Source organism: Xyrauchen texanus, chromosome 9, assembly GCF_025860055.1.
Source record: "Xyrauchen texanus isolate HMW12.3.18 chromosome 9, RBS_HiC_50CHRs, whole genome shotgun sequence".
Classification (NCBI taxonomy): domain Eukaryota; kingdom Metazoa; phylum Chordata; class Actinopteri; order Cypriniformes; family Catostomidae; genus Xyrauchen; species Xyrauchen texanus.
In genome coordinates this window covers 4,306,095-4,321,741 of record NC_068284.1, presented here as the reverse complement: position 1 = coordinate 4,321,741, position 15,647 = coordinate 4,306,095, and positions in this window count along the sequence as shown.

Sequence of the window (15,647 nt, the reverse complement as noted above, 5' to 3'; positions counted from 1 at the left end):
AAACACAAGTACTGTTAATTCCCAAGTTGAAGTACCTCAGTAGATGTGTGCAGAGTAGCCTATATGTATAATTATATTAATACATAATTAATATAAATTATTAGACTAAAAGTACAACTGTAAAATCTATTTTATTTTCTCTTTACATAGTTATAACTCTTCTAAAATTGACCGCATACATTCCGTTCCAGAGGGACTTTTTCCCTTCCCACTCAAAGCGCTCCTGTGGTGTGCTGTCAAAACAACCATGTTATGTTCAGTTCCCCTTCTGTCGCTCTCTCCACGTTGTGTCGGAGAAGCGACACTAGGTGTCTCTCTTGAGCGCCGATATATACCTCTGTTCAATGAAAAAAGGCCAATGAGAAGATGGCAGACGGTATTTGCATATCCCGCCCCCTGACATACGGGTATTTAAGCGGGGCAAATACGGGAGTTCATTCAGGAAAATTTCTTCGGAGCTGATGGTTGTGTATGCAGTTGCTGCGAGTTACACACCAAGTTCCTGTTATTCCTCCGACGCTCTGCATGCTGCTGGATCTGACGGCGCATAACAGCGGCATTCTCCTTCGTGCACGGATGTGAATTCTTGCCGCTGGGCGCTTCGACAGCGCAGACAAAACTCAGACGAGTTTTTTTTTTTCAAAAAAGAGTGATTTTATTTATTAAAAGAGTAATTTCCTCTAAAAGAGCAAAACACAGCAGCGTTGAACGTCCTTTTCAGGACGCATCTTTTTCAAGATGCCTTTTGCCCCTTTGTTGTTCCTGGATGTGGTAGAGTGCTCTCCGCTTCAGACGGCCACAGACATTGTCTCGTGTGTTTGGGCAGCGATCACACCAAGGCTGCGTTTGTGGGTGGTTCATGTTCTCACTGCGAGAACATGACCATGACAATGTTGCGGTCGCGGCTTGCTTTCAACCGACCCCTCACAGCCTCGCCCCCCCCGGTCCCGTTTTTCATCGTGGAGAGCACCCCTCTCCACTCGTCACACCGCCACCTGCTCATCCGCTCTCGCCACGGATACACGCCGATTCCCCAGGTGGATAGGGCAGTTGCGCTCCACTAATGCCCCGGAAGCCCTACCACCTGGCGGTGCCGCCCTGTACTCACCTCCCGGCCCTGTAGAGCAACATCCTCGCTGACCGCGAAGGCCTACAGCACCGCTGGACGCGCGGCTTCCGCCCTGCATGCCATGGGACTCAGAAACATGCACGGGGTGGCCCTGATCCCGACACGCTGCAGGAATTGCGCTCAGCGACCGACCTCGCCCTGAGAGCAACGAAGGTCACAGCGCAGGCGCTCGGGCAGGCTCGTGGTCCAGGAACGTCAGCTGTGCATGAACCTGGTCGAGATGCGTGAAGCCGACAAGACTCACTTCCTCAACGCCTCTGTCTCCGAGTTTGGCCTCTTTGACAACACGTCGAGGACTTCGCCCCGTCTGCTCGCCGAGGGCGTCCCCCTGTGGCTAGGAAAGCCACTGCTCCGCCTCAACCCGGGCCCAGCTCTCAGCCCCAGCGTCGAGCACCACGGGAAGCGCACGCCCCCTGTCTCACGGACCCCCTCGAGGACCCGGAAGGCTCCCAGGCACTCCTGAGACAGTCCACCCAGAGTCCAAGATGTTAGCTCCGGAGGTGGTAAGACCGCTTCGTCCTCCGGTGGAGAGCCGGGAGGAGAATCTTGTGTTTTTCTTGTAGAATTTGGGTACCGCACCCCCTAACAAGGGCTGCGGTACCCAAATTCTCAATAAAAGAGCTATTTCCTTTGTCTCTGGGTCACCTGGCCCGCAAATGCCGTTCTCACAGTACTTTGCTTCCAGATCTCAACAGTCCCGGCTTCCTGAACGCGGTACCCCCGCCCTCAGCCCCACAACTGTTCCCCGGCCGGCCGGTTCAGACGAGTCCAGAGGACGGCAACATCAGACCTCCTCCTCAGTCACGAACCCTCCTCCTCAGTCACGAAAGGTAAGTGCTTCGAGACTGTTCTCAGCACAAGAGCCTCGGGAAGCATCACTGCCTCTCGACGCCATATTACCTGTTCATCCCCGCTGCGAAGCCCCGCTGGGTACGTCCAAAATACTCGTCCCTTTGGTGCCCCTAGCACGGAGTTTAGAGGCGTGGATTTCACTGCCCAATCGTCACGCTGGCTGCGCTGGACCATTCGACTCGGTTACGCAATTCAGTTTGCCAGGCCTCCGCCCCCCTTCGCGGGCGTCTATTTTTCCGCAGTATACGGCGAACATGTCAAGTCCCTGCGCAAGGAAATTGCCTCTCTTTTACTCGATGCGATAGAGCCTTTCCCTCCAACCGAACTTCTTGCACAGGTGCTGTGCAAGGTCAGGGAGGACGAAGAGCAAGTCACCTTGGTGGCCCCCTATTGGCCCACTCGGACTTGGTTCTCGGACCTCACACTTCTCACGACAGCCCCTCCCTGGCGAATCCCACTGAGGAAGGACCTTCTTTCTCAGGGACGGGGCACGCTCTGGCACCCGCGCCCAGACCTCTGGAACCTCCACGTCTGGCCCTTGGACGGGATGCGGAAGATCTAGCAGGTCTACCATCTACCGTCGTAGATACTATCAACCAAGCCAGAGCCCCCACTACCAGGCATCTTTACGCCCTAAAGTGGCGCCTATTCGCAAATTGGTGTTCTTCCCCGGCTGAAGACCCACAGAGGTGCGCGGTTAGGTCAGTGCTCGTGTTCCTACAGGAGAGGCTGGAGAGGAGGCTGTCCCCCTCCACCCTCAAGGTGTATGTCGCCGCCATCGCGGCTCACCACGACACGATAGACGGCAAGTCTCTAGGTTAGCATGACTTAATTATCAGGTTCCTAAAAGGCGCGCGGAGGCTAACTCCCTCCCGGCCAAGCCTGTTCCCCTCCTGGAATCTCTCGGTGGTCCTCACGGGCCTCCAGAGACCCCCCTTCGAGCCGCTAGATTCAGCTGGACTCAGGGCCCTTTCTCTCAAAACGGCCCTGCTGATCGCGCTCGCCTCCATCATGAGGGTCGGGGACCTGCAAGCGTTCTCTGTCAGTGACAATTGCCTGGATTTCGTGACAAATAGTGCAACAATAAAACCCCAAACATCTCCCTGAACCAAACAAACAGGAAAAAGAAAAACATTTGCAATAACCTCATGCATGACAGCGTCATTCCTCTAAACTAAAACAGTTCATGAACGCCTACGAGAGCCCCCACGACAATTTTGCCATCGAATTGCTCAAGTCCAGTTTTTCTATAAAATTTTGTGAGACAGAATTACACAACAGAAGATAATCTATTAAACAAACTCTAGCCAGTAGGCGGATAAAAAAAAAATGTGTAGATTCATCCACATAACTGTCCCGAATGTGTGTTACTCCATAAAATAAACTCCAGCCGCCAGGCGGAACCAGCACAAAAAGAAAAAAAAAGATGCTCAGTTTCCTCAAACAGTCAGAATGTTCAGTGAATCGGTCCACTCGGCAGCAGCATGAGTACCACAAGATAACTTACTCCATTGACTTCATGAAGGACGTGAATTTTTTTACATCCATCCTTAGCATCTATTCTCAATTTGGCCGGGAATATCAGTGCTAAAATGATCTTCCTTCGATTCAAGAAATGCAAGAAATATTTACATCAATCACGTTTCTCTATTGTCTAATTCGCAAAGTCTGGGAACAAGAAAATGCTGTGGTTTTTTCCAGGAAAGCCTACGTTTACTCCTCATAACACAAGATCTTTATCGGGTGATCTCATAAATTTGGCCAGAATTGATCGGGTCCTGTCTCCCTCCACAGCTTACTAGAAGAAACCCCATGAGCTTGCTCGATTCCCAGCTTATGGCCTGTTATGTCAAGCAGATTCGGTAAGATACAATCAAATTCATCAAATACAATCGTCTTATTTATGCTCCTATAAATTATGCTGTAATCCCCAAATAACTACAAACTTTATATCTGCTTTTACATTTGGAAGATTTCTTAAAAATGAGCCATTTTTTACTTGTCTGTGAGCTTGCTTGACTGAATAATCAAATGTTATATCTTATATTTGTATATTTTTTAGTAATGTAAAATGGGACGCCATCTCGTGGATTTCACAGGAAAGCACAAATTAAGTGTGACATTTGGGCAGGGCCACATCCTTACTGCTGACGCAAGATTACTTTCTTCCTCGAGTTACTTCAATCGACTTTATTCCATGCGCCACAATTACTTTCATACGTGACGAATCAGAATCTGCTGTTGCTGGTTCAAATCAAATGATGCGTCCAAGCCTTCATGAGTAATTCAAAAATGTCACTTGTTGTGGTGGTTTTGGCAACTGCAGCGGTTCCTGACATGAAATTCAAAGCTTATATATAATTAGTCAGGGCATTTTGGCAGGCAAAGAAAACAAAATGGACACATGCACCAAAAAATAAAAAAAAATGTGTGCAAAGACCTTACGTTTGTAATATACCATATATGATACATTCTGCGTAAGGCACCAACTCCCTAGGGGGGAGCTTCCACCAGCTGCCCTTCCTTGCACGTTATATGTTATTTAAGACCCAATAGCAGTCACGGAACACAGACGATCAAAGTACAATTTTGTCAGGCTAGTGGTCGCAGCTTACACTGAGAAACTTTAACAGGAAATAAAGCACACACAGTAAAATAATAAACCTACATCCGGTTTCACATCAAAGTCTTTTTGATGAAAGCATGCACAATCCCTTTGGGAGGATCTGAACTTTTTGTTTTAAAGTGTTACATTTTAAGGGACGTGTCGACATGAAAGATGATAGAAAGCAATGACTTTTCAAAATTATTTTAATTTCAGGTATTTATTTCAAGAATATTAATGTTATATGACATGCAATATATTATGGTCAAATGATGTAAAGCTAATGACATGCTTTGCGGTTTGTTATATGCAAAATATTTTTAGACAAATCGGCTGTGAGCTGACAATGTATGAATAGGTAACCCTTTGACTATTAAAGTTACGTCACGCAACTTGTACGCATTGGCTACCTACAGAAATGGCTTCAGTGATTCGAATCAGTCCCTTTCTGCACATCGTACAATACACAGCACGCTGTGATCTGGTGGTGACGTAGTGGGCTAAAGCGCATAACTGTTAATCAGAAGGCCGCTGGTTTGATCCCCACAGCCACCACCATTGTGTCCTTGAGCAAGGCACTTAATTCCAGGTTGCTCCGGGGGGATTGTCCCTGTAGTAAGGGCACTGTAAGTCGCTTTGGATAAAAGCGTCTGCCAAATGCGTAAATGTAATTGATCTGCTTGTCAATGCCATGTAGCTGCAGTGGAAAGACACAGTTTGAGAGTTACTGCTATATATTGTTTAAAACAATTGAAAATATCTCGAAATTAACATACCTGAATCTTTGCATAAAATGTAGTCATTCTTATATAAGTGAAACATTCTATGATTATAGTTTTTATTTTCATCTGGGAAGGGTCTTGTGTTGATGCTGAGCTCTGAACATGCAGTGCCATCTGATGATTGTCCCCGATTCTGAGCCCTGGAAGCATCACATTATTAGCATAACCAAGGGTCATAGCAGGTTGGATGGGCCAGGTGATGTTTTCATTTGTCGAACAATACTATGAGGAATTATATCATGCCTGAACAACAGAACCTAGGAGAAAAGTAAAATAAATAAATAATATATGAAAGTTAAGTATTTAGAGAAAGAGCTTAAAATTTTCTAGGGGCACATTTTGTCATTTGTTTTTTCATACACTGTAAAAACAATTCTGTTAAATGTACAATAAAATAACGGCAGCTGGGGTTGCCAGAAATTGACCGTAAAAGAAATGGTGAGCACGTTTCAGGCTTCATGGGAAGTAATTTTGATGTCTTTATATTTTACGGTTCACTACCTTTTATAGTTAGATGATATAAAATTTATTTACTTAAAATAGTAACAACAAAAGGCCACAGTGACCCTAATTGGAGCAATAAATTATACACATGTAGAGACACTGAAGTGTCACTAACCTAAACACAAAACATCATCAGGGTAACACATGTGATACAGTATACTGTTGAAGTCAGAAGTTTACATACACTTAGGTTGAAGTCATTAAAACTCATTTAACCACTCCATAGATTTCATATGGGCAAACTATAGTTCCCCGTCTGTCGCTCACTTCGATGTTGTGTCGAAGAAGCGACACTAGGGGTCTCTCTTGAGTGCCGAATATACCTCTGATCTATGAAAAAAGGCCAATGAGAAGTTGGCTGACAGAATTTGCATGTCCCGCCCCCGGAGATACGGGTATAAAGGCCCCCGCCTTTATAAATGCGTCTGTTTCATTCAGAAATTTTCTTCGGAGCCGATGGTCATGTATGCAGCGAGCTGCGAGTCACACACCTGTTCCTCTACCTCGGGTCAAATCTGCTGTTGGATCTATGGCGCACATCAGCGGCTTTCTCCTTCTCTGCACGGCAGTGCAGTTTGCCCCTGGGCGCTTCGACAGCGCAATACTAAAAAGAGTGTTGTATAAAAGAGTGATTTTCTCTAAAAGAGCATATACACAGCTGGCGTTGAAAGTCCTTTTCAGGACGCGTCTTTATAAAGATGCCCTTTTGCCCCTGTGTAGTTCCTGGATGCGGTACATTGCTCTCCGCTCCTGACGGCCACAGGCGCTGTCTCGTGTGTCTGGGCAGCGATCACACCGAGGCAGCGTTTGTGTATGGCTCATGTTCTCACTGCGAGAACATGACTATGGCAATGTTGCGGTCGCAGCTTTCCTTCCTCAGAAGGAACGCCACTCCAGCCTCCCCCCATGTCACTCCTTCTTCCCACGGGATTGAGGACGACCCGGCTTGCGATGGAGGCGATTTGGGGATGGCAGCGGCTTGGTTTCACTGGGTACGCCCCCGCGAACCACCCGCCCCTGGCACGCTCGTTGACTTCCGTCTGGGCTCGAGGCAACAGTGGCTCGCCTCACAGCCAGCCTACCTATCCCAGAGCCCCCAGAGCTGGATGAGCTCGCCGCTGCATCGGAGAGCGGTACGGCGTCTGACGTGGATGACTCGACTGGGCTGCCACCTTCGGGCCAGCGCGCCCAGTCTGAGGCTGACGCCCAGATGTCCGACATGCTTGCCTGGGCCACCGTCAGCATGGGGCTGGACTGGAACCCTCTGTCCTCCCCAGAGCCTTCGGCTGGATGATTGGTTCCTCGGGTCTGCGCACCACTCACAGCCGTTTTCAGGAACGACATCTATGGCTGAACCTGGTCGAGATGCGCGAAGTGGACAAGACACGCTTCCTTGACGCACCTGTCTCCCAGTTCGGTCTTTTTGGCGACACCGTCGAGGACTTCACCCAGCAGTTCTCAGCGGTGAAGAAGCAGATGGAGGCCATACCTTACATCTTGCCCCGCCGCAAACCTGCCGCCACGGGTCACACTCCATCTGCTCGCCAAGGGTGTCCTCCTGTGGCTTCCAAAAAACACGCAGCTCCGCATCAACCCGGGCCCAGCTCTCAGCCCCTGCATCGAGCGCCCGCAGGAAGTGCACGCCCCCCCATCTTACGGACCCCTTCGAGGACCCCAAAGGCTCCCAAGCGGTCCTGAGACGCCCAACCCAGAGACAAAGACGTTCGATCCGGAGCTGGTAAGAAGACCACTCTGTCCCCGGTGGAGGGCCAGGAGGAGAATCCTCAGTTGAATGTATTTCCTTTGCCGCACCCCCTTCGGGCTGCGGTACCCACATTCTCAATAAAAGAGCTATTACACCTGGCCCGCAACACTCTGCCGCAACACGTCAACACCTGGTCTCTGTGCGCTCATAGTAACTCTCGCGAGGAGGCTAGGATGAGCCAGTTGTCGAGATAGTTGAGTATGTGGATACCGGCTTCTCGGAGCGGGGCAAGGGCTGCCTCTGCGACTTTCGACAGAGCCGAAGGAGAGGACTTTGTACTGATGCACCTGGCCGTCGAACGCGAACCGTAGGAAGGGTCGATGTTGCGGCAGAATCGAGACGTGAAAGTACGCGTCCTTCACGCTGCAAACCAATCTAGATGCCGGACGCAAGTCAGGATATGTTTTTGCATGAGCATTTTGAATGGGAGTTTGTGCAGAGCCCGGTTGAAAACTCGCAAGTCCAAGATCGGTCGTAAGCCGCCGCCTTTCTTGGGTACAATGAAGGGCTGTAGAAACACTTCTTCATTTCAGTTGGAGGGACAGGCTCTATCGCGTCTTTGAGTAAAAGAGTAGCGATTTCCGCGAAGGGGGGCGAGGGCCTGGCAAACTGAATTGCGTAACCGAGTGGAATGGTCCGGCGCAGCCAGCGAGACGTGTTGGGAAGTGAAAGCCACGCCTCCAAACTCCGTGCTAGGGGCACCAAGGGGAAGAGTATTTTGGACGTACCCTGCGGGGCTTCGCAGCGGGGCGGAGCAGGTAATGTGGCGTCGGGAGGCAAGGCCTCAAAAAACTCAAAGCACTTAACTTGCTCCACGTGCACGGCAGAAGGCGGGATCGTGACTGAGGAGGAGGTCCGATGTAGGCGGGGCATGATGTGAGAGATGGCCTCTGTCTGCTTGACGGTGTCGCCGAAGAGGCCGAACTGGGAGACAGGGGTGTTCAGGAACGAGTCTTGTCGGTTTCACGCATCTCGACCAAGTTTAACCACAGATGACGTTCCTGGAGTACGAGCGTGGCCATCGCCTGCCCGAGTGACTGCGCTGTGACCTTGTGCATGTTTCTGAGTGACTTGGCCTGGTGGACTTGCAGTAGGGCCATGGCGTGCAGGGCGGAAGAGGCGCATCCAGCGGCGCTGTAGGCCTTCGCGGTAAGCGAGGATGCTGTCCCGGTAAGCGAGGATGCTGTCCTACAGGGCCTGGAGGGGTGTACAGGGCGACCCCGCCAGGTTTTCGGGGCATAGGTGGAGCGCAACCACCCTACCCACCTGGGGAATCGGCGTGTACCTGTGGAGTGCTCCGCCATCGAGGGTAGCGAGAGCGGATGAGCGAGTGGCGCTGTGATGAGTGGAGAGGGGTGCTCTCCACGATGACGTCAGCTCATCGTGCACTTCAGGGAAAAACGGGACCAGGGGGGTGCAAGGCTGTGAGCGGCACCTAGACCCCAGGAACCAGTCATCCAGCCGTGATGGCTGTGGGAAGGATGGAGGGTTCCAATCCAGCCCCACGCTAACGGCGGCCCGGGAAAGCATGTCGGTCATCTACGCGTCGGCCTCAGCCTGGGCATGCTGGCCCAAAAGCGGCAGCCCAGGGGAGTACTCTACGTCAGATGCCGCGCTCTCCGATGCAGCGGCGAGCTCATCCACTTCGAGCTCGAGAGGATAGGCAGACTGGCTGTGAGGCGAGCCGCTGTTACCTCGAGCACGGACGGTAGTCAACGAGCTTTTCTGTTGAAAGCAAGCCGCGACCGCAACGTTGCCATGGTCTTGCTCTCGCAGTGAGAGCATGAACCATCCACAAACGCAGCCTCGGTGTGATCGCTGCCCAGACACATGAGACAACGCCTGTGGCCGTCTGAAGCGGAGAGCACTCTACCGCATCCAGGAACAACACAGGGGCGGAAAGGCATCTTTATAAAGACGCGTCCTGAAAAGGACGTTCAACGCCGCTGTTTTGTGCTCTTTTAGAGGAAATTACACTTTTAAATAAAATCACTCTTTTTAGAATAACTCTTTCGAGTTGTCTGTGCTGTCGAAGTGCCCAGGGGCAACAATGCACAGCCGTGCAAGAAGGAGAAAGCCGCTGTTATGCGCCGTCAATCCAACAGCATGCAGATCGTCAGAGGAAAAAGCAGGATCTGGTGTGTGTGACTCGCAGCAGACTGCATGCACTACCATCGGCTCCGAATAAATTTTCTGAATGAACTCACCGTATTCACACCACTTAAATACCCGTATGTCTGGGGGCGGGGTATGCAAATACTGTCTGCCAACTTCTCATTGGCCTTTTTTCATAGGTCAGAGGCATATTTCGGTGCTCAAGATAGACCCCTAGTGTCGCTTCTCCAACACAGCTTCGAGAGAGCAATAGAAGATGAACAAACATTATCTGATGTATCGTGTTGAATGAGATTTTCGCAGTGAATATTTCAATGATCTGTTGCTTATGTGCATTAAAATAAAACGAGGAGAAGGTGGTTTTATGTATGTGGTCAAAATAAGGAAACAGTTATTTTAGTGATTCTATTTAAAAAAGAAAAATGCAAGTGTTTAAGTGTTAGTACTCGCCTGTTTTGAGTGAGATCTACATGACATTTAAAATGTTAGAGGATTAAATAAAATATTTGTTTTTTTATTTTTTTCTACCGTTTTTTCCGTAATTTGGCATGCCATCTGATTCCTCGTGGTTGAGCACTGACTTGCCAAAATCCAGGTGGTGTAGGACAAATCTAAGTTGCCTCCGCTTCTGAGACAGTCAGCCTGTGCATCTTATCACATGGCTTGCTGAGCATGTTACCATGGAGGCTCACGCTATTCACTGTGGCATCCACGCACAACTCACCCCACTGAGTGGGAACCACTTTATAGTGACCTAGGACGGAACCCTAGTAACCGGGCCAATTGGTTTCTTAGAAAGCATGGCTGAAGTCACTCGACATGCCCTGGATTCGAACTCGCGACTCCTGGGGTGGTAGTCAACGTCTTTGCTTGCCCATGCCATAGAATATTTGCTTTTAACAAGTGGTTATAATAAAATTAACTTCCTGTGGCTGGGCGGAGGGCGGGGCCGGGTTGTGATTCTACACACCCGGTCCCTTATCAGGCTAATCAAGCCTCTGAGAGGGATAAGGGCCGACTGCGGAGGGTTGTACGGGAGAAAGAGATCATTTACGGACATGTCCATCATGTGTGTGTTTGTGTTTGTTTAAGTTTATCATTAAAATATTATTTAGATTGACAAGCCGGTTCTCGCCTCCTCCTTTCCATTGAACGTTACACTGGTGCTGAAACCCGGGAAGGAGGAGGGATACGCCGTAGTGGAGTTCTCGCCACTACCGTCCACCCCAACGGAGCAGCCACGGCCATCTGCAAAGGGACGAGGAGCCCGGCCACCTGGAAGCGGAGGACGGCCACCGACCGCGAGGGGAGAAGGGGCTCCTAACCGAATGGCTGGAGCGGTCAGGGCCACTGCCAGGGGCGGAGGAGTTCCCTACCAGCCGCTGAAATGAGTGGGGAGGGGCTACAACGTTACACTTCCCAACCATGATTAAGCACTTTTTTAGGGATCCAAAAGGTCTTCTTTATAAATATATATGCTAAAACAAATGTACTTACACTGATTATTTAATTGACATGTTTATATGTTTTTTAAGCGCATACTCCCCATTATGTTTATTTTTTATAATAATAATAATGATAAGGAATTTTATATTTCACTTTTTAATCATAACATGTACACCTTTTCAGTATACTCAAATCAGTTTAATAGGTATTTGCTATACAAGTAACAGAGATAAATATGTTAAAGTATTTGTTTTTATCCAATATTTTTTTAATACATTTTAAATTTGCATTCTTTCATACTCTCTGTCCAAAAACACTGGAATTTTCCCTGGTATGGGAAGCTGTTTCATGGCTGACCACGGCTTAGTTGGGATATGCGAAAACAACTGCATTTTCATTGGCTCTGTAAGTGTTCTCTGCACAATGACAATAAAGTTATTTTTCAGTTGTGGCTGACTATCAAACTAGACAATAAAAGCAAGTTTAATGTTTTTCTTTTGCTGTATTTATTCATTCCTCACTCACAGAGGATTTAACCTGAACCAGGCTTAACTCCTGAACTCCTAGCATTACTCTCTCTCTCTCTCTCTCTCTCTCTCTCTCTGTGTGTGTGTGTGTGTGTGTGTGTGTGGCCTGCCAGTGAGCAATGGACATACGACAGTTCTTTAAAAGAAAAAAGACAGATTCAGGTGAGAGACTAGGGACAGTCCATATTGACCTCTGTCTTGATTTTTTGTTTTTTTTGTTCTTCTGAAAAGTGTTAAGCTAAAGTAACAGATAATGCAAACCAGCTATCTGTTGTTGTATCGAATTACTTATCTAGGCAATGGTCCCCTGCTTTTATTTATTTCAAACCCACAATGGAGAATACAGCTTCTCTTGTGAAAGGAATTTGTGATTTAAAAAAGTTTCTAAGCCCAATTATAATAATAATAAAGACATTTAAAATGGCACGTCTCTGTGTGCCTTTTGATCATATAGAATCTGTAAATGGTCTCCATAACATTTTTGTGACATGACAAACTGACCTCAACTCTCCTGCCTACAATATATTTGTGTATGATTGTCAGTGCCAAGGGAAAGAGAGGGAGATGGAGAAGGAGAAAGGGAAAGGGAGAGCATGCAGGAAGAACCAGGTGAGGAAACAACAACAATAAATTGACATATAGTGAATAGTGGCAAGCAAAACAGTAACTACTCATACTCCTATACTAACTTATTGGGATTAAGTAGCCTATATTACATTTACTTTTTGTAACATTATTTTACACCACATTTTTTCATAATAAAGGAGGAGGAAAACAACAGGGAGAGTCCATAAGGGATGAGAGGGAATTACATTTTGTTGTCCATACCTGTTACTTTGTTCAATGACAATAAAGTTGAATCTAATCTAACCAATCTGATGACTGTTGATACAAAAGGAGGCACATGGTGTTAACGGTCAGGAAAACCAGCTCAGTGAAGAAGGTTTTGTGTTTGTTACAGGGGGATGTCTGTGTGAACTCTCACAATTAAGCTGGTGCTCTGATAAGGTCTCAAAAAAAGAACAAAAAATCTGGATTTTGGAGTTAGTTGAACCAATGTTAAAATGATAAAGTTATTTTTCAATAGACATATTTTTTTTGTGTGTGTGTGAAAAGAGGGTGGGTTGTGGCAGTGGGGCTCATTGGGTGCTCAGCACCCCTAAAGTTCTGACCCTAGAATCGCCCCTGGACAAGACCCTCCGGTGGGTGGAGTGTAAGCCCTCTGTTAATTCACAAACATCATTTCTCTTAGGAAGCATGTGTGTGGGGGCATCCTGCTCTCATGCGGTATGTTAAATGGGGACATGATGTTAAGGCATTATGTGTAATTCTCCAGAAACTGATCAGACCTATTTAAAACCGATTGTCCAGTGTCTTGTAGTCAGTTTTTTATGACCCTGCGAGGGCGTCGTGCTCTGAGGGGTCAGTATAATCCATCATTTCACAGCTTTAAGTTAATGACCACCGGCGGCGAGATCTTGAGAGCATGTCATGACACGGTGAAGACCCCAGGGGTGCTGATCGGAGGGAATAGTGTACGCTCATGGGGAAATGATTTGGGGGGCTGATAACAAGATTTCGAAGTGTCAATTTAAATCTTTGATCTCTGAATATTTCACAACAAAAACAAAAAGTAATTTTAAATGATTTAAGCATAGATTAAACTAGCAAATATACCAATGTTGCTTTATTCAGTTCTAAAATAGTTTTTAAATAAACATATTAATATTGTAATTTAATCGTCGTTTCTTCACATGCAATCGCCTACTAAAAATAAACTAATACATTCAATAATATTATAATTAAAAAACAGCTACAAACCATATGTTCTTTTATTTCTGTAATGGTTAAACAGCTGTTTTCTTCATCCCCCTCCTTTCCTTTCTCAAAACATTGCCTCCTTTATTTGTTCGTATTGTTTTTCTAATACCTTCACGTTAACTACCTCTTCAACCCCCTTCACCTCATCTAAAATTGCATAAAAAGGTAAGAATCCATCTTTTACTTCATATAAAACATCTTTTATTCTTTTAAAACCTGCGTTAATCCACTGTTTAAAATACAATACTTTCTCCTTATATAAAATATTCTCATTTAAGAACAATGGTTGATTTAAAAACTGCACCCTCCCTTTCGGCTTTATGCATACATGTTTTTTAAATTTACCCCATGATTCCAGTACTTCTGCATAAAATTCTGGTATTTCAGTAATCATGTGTCGTTTCAGTTTCATACATAAAATATCAGACCCCATTCCCATATTTCCACATTTATTTAAAAACACCTTCATCATCTTCTTCCATTCTGCCTGATTTTCATAATCTAAAAACTTTCTTACTGTCTTAACCCTAAAACTTTTTTTCTTTAATTCTGGGTCCTGTAACCCTAGCCCTCCTTCTTCCACCGCCCCCTATTATCGTTTCGTATGCTATTTTGGAGGGTTTTGAATCCCAGAGAAAGTTTAAAATTACAGCTTTTATTCTTTTCCCCACCCATACTGATATCGGTGTGACTCCCAGCACATACCACACCTTCGCTAAGAGCATTCAAGACCAAGACCTTTCCCTTTAGGGTTAACTCTCTCTGTTTCCAGAAATTTAAAACTCTTTCTATGTTCCCAACCACTTCTTCCCCACATTAGATCCCTCATCATTCTTTCATTTTTCCCAATTCTTACACCTAAAATCTTTAAGCCCTCTTCTTCTTTGAAAGGAAACAATTTTTCAATATTCTCACCTCCCCTATTTTCATGTACACCGTTTTCTGTATATTTATTCTCACCCCGGATCCTTTACAGTATCTTTGTAATAATTCCATAGCTTTTCTAACACTTTTAACATCGTTCACTATTAAAGTTGTGTCATCTGCGTATTGATACATTTTTTGTATCTCTTCATTCTCTCCTAAAACAACCCCTTTGATCTCCTTTTCAGCCCTTATTGCCAACCCCAAAGACTCTGCCACTAAACTGTATAACTGTGCCGATAACGGACATCCTTGTCTAATTGATCTGGAGATATTAAAAACCCCTGTTAAAAACCCCTTGCACTTTACTTGACTTTTAGCCCCTTTATATAAAATTTGTATCCACTTTATAAAATTCTTCCCAAACACAAATTTTCCTAAAATCTCAAATAAAAACTCATGCTCCACTCTGTCAAAGGCTTTTTCTAGATCCAGACTTATCCCCTTTTACCCTCAGCCATCATGTAGCTCACCACGTCCCTTATGCTACAAACTGTGTCTGTTATATCTCTTCCTTCAATCGCATATGCCTGATTTGTTTCAATAATATTAGGTAAACATTTTCTTTAATCTATTTGCTAAAATCTTTGCTAAAATTTTAAAATCTGTGTACAGAGTACAGTGTTTGTGCATGTGTGTAGTTAGTAAGTGTTTGTATGGTGTGATAATCTGATACAACCATTACACACAACAGGACGCTTTTAACAAATAGCCTGTAAAAACGACTCTTCTTACGGGTCTTCAGGGAAAACAACTTTAGTTGATTACGTCAAACATGAGATGTTTAAACGGCACTCTGGCAAATTATTTTATTCCAGTTTGAAGAAACATTTATTGTGGTTCAGTCAACGTACTACAAAGTTAATGTACTTATGTACATTAGTGTAATGTATAGAAGGACTGATCATTGTGAATTTGATATTATAATGATACTTAACTTTAAAGTGTGTGTGTGTGTGTGTGTGTGTGTGTGTGTGTGTGTGTGTGTGTGTGTGTGTGTGTGTGTGTGTGTGTGTTAAAACTGACATCTTTGTAAACTAGAATATATCGCAACATTTAAACAAATAACTATTTACAAATGAGGATAACTCTACAACAAACAAAAATCCAATTGTGGCAATAGAGGAACTTTTGTGAGTAAATGCAGTCCTGTAATCATGTTACTTCATCAGTTATT